This window comes from Emiliania huxleyi (genome assembly GCF_000372725.1).
Source record: "Emiliania huxleyi CCMP1516 unplaced genomic scaffold EMIHUscaffold_420, whole genome shotgun sequence".
Taxonomy (NCBI): domain Eukaryota; phylum Haptophyta; order Isochrysidales; family Noelaerhabdaceae; genus Emiliania; species Emiliania huxleyi.
In genome coordinates, this window is record NW_005198829.1 from 70573 (window position 1) to 72758 (window position 2186).

Genomic DNA, 2186 nt, shown 5'->3' on the forward strand with positions numbered 1-2186 from the left:
TCCGGCGGCAGGTGGGAGGAGCGCCACCTGATGAACCATCCATGGGCGGCTGCATCAGACCGCATCGGCGAGAGAGAGCGCCGTACCGCAAGGGGAGAGGGGCAGGGAACTGCCATCGGGAGGAGAGGATGGAGGCGTGAGGCGTGTGCGACGGGGGGAGGGGTTGATGATCGCTCGCCCCATAAGGCGCCCGCCCGTCGGCAGCAGCTCCTCCACGACGTGCGACGCGAGCCACGCCTGTCCACAGCGAGCGGCGTGAACGGCGCCTGCTCGCAGCTCCGCCACCGCGTGGGGCGAGGGCCTCACCGTGTGCGAGGCGACGGCGCCGAGATGCGGCCGCATCGCCTGGCGATGTGGGGCAAGCAACGCGGTCTCTTGGCTAATCTCGCCATCACAGCCGCCAGCTCCTCTAACCGTTCCATCAGGTGTCATCAGATATCGATGAGGGCAAGCAACGCGACACGATTGCAAATGAGCGCAGAAGTCCAGGCGGCAGAGCCGAGAGAGGGCGAGGTCTGCCGAGATCTGGCCGAGGGCTTGCCGAGATCTGGCCGAGGGCTTGCCGAGATCTGGCCGAGGGCTTGCCGAGAAGTGCGACGTCTCGGGGGGCAATCTCGTGTGATCTCGGGTGGTCTCTGCCCCCCCCCCCCCCCCCGGCGGCGGCACATCTTAGCCAACCCAACCCCTTCACACCGGGGCTCTCTTCGTGTGCACGTAGCTGCGGGGAGATGTCGGGAGATGTCGGGAGATGTCGGGAGATATGGGGAGATATGGTGAGATATGGGGAGATATGGGGAGATCTGGCCGAGAAGTGCGAGCCTCGGGCGGCAACGTCTCGATGAGCGAGGCGAGGAGGTCTGGCGAGAAGACAAAGGCGTTGCCGACGTCGTTGCCGCGCCCGCGCGTGGTGAAGATGGGCTGCCCCGACGGCCACAGGCCGTTGCCGCCCAGCTCGCCAAACACCGCCGCCAGCGCCTACAGCCACCCGGGTCGACCTCTCGTGATCTCGGATGATCCCATCTCGGCTGCACGGTGGCGGCTCTCGTCGGCTGCCCATCTCGGCCATCTCGGCTGAACCTCGGCTCCGTGAGCTCAGCCCCTCTCGGCGGAACCTCGGCTCCACCTCGGCTCCAACTCTCGGCTAGATCTCGGCTGGGTCTCGGCTAGATCTCGCCGCGCGAGGAGCAGCTCCCCTGCTGTATCTCGGCTGTATCTCGGCTGTATCTCGGCTCGATCTCGCCGCGCGGATCAGCTTCTCGTTGCGCGGCGGCAGCGCAAATCCGCCGAAGCGGCCGTCGCGCTCTCGCGACTCTGCGGGGGTTCTGCGGGGGTTATGCGGGGGTCGGCGGCGGGAGTCTGGCCGAAACGCACCTCCAGCCGAGGTGAGCCGAGGCGTGGCCGAGATGCTGCTGAGACCAGTCGAGACGATCTCTAGCTGACGCCTCGCTGAGGAGAGCCTGGCCGCGGGCGCCTGTGGGGTCGGCGGCGGCGGCGGCGAGGCGCGACGGCGAGACGTACGAGCGGAGCGCGTCGCTGACGTGCACGTAGCTGCGGGGAGATATGGGGAGATATGGGGAGATATGAGGAGATATGGGGCGATATGGGGAGATATGAGGAGATATGGGGAGATGTGGGGAAATGTGGGGAGATGTGGGGAGATATACGGGAGATATGCCACGCCCCTGAGTAACGAGTATGCGAGGACGACGACGTCAAAGAGTGAGGTGTCTCCCCCAGCGTGGTAGGCGAGCTGGCGGCAGACGTCGTCGAAAGCGACCTCGCAGGAGCGCTCCAGCGCCACCAGCACCGCCGCCGGGCAGCCCTTTCCCTCGCCACCGCCCTTGCCGCCGCCGGCGGCCTTGGCGGCGGGGAGAGCCGCGGCGGGGATCGAGGGGTGGAGGGAGGGCTGGCACGGCGCCTTTGCGCCCGGGCGGCACTCCTCGACGTTGACCGCCTAGTCTCGGGGGGCAATCTCGTGTGATCTCGGGTGGTTTCTGCCCCCCCCCCCCCCGGCGGCGGCACATCTTAGCCAACCCAACCCCTTCACACCGGGGCTCTCTTCACACCGCGGCTCTCTTCACTCACGCAGCAGGCGGTGAGAGACCCGTGAAGGATCCAGACTGTGAGACCCGGGGGGCTCGCGGGGCCGACTGCAGTGTACAGCGGGGAGGAGTGAAGGATTCAGA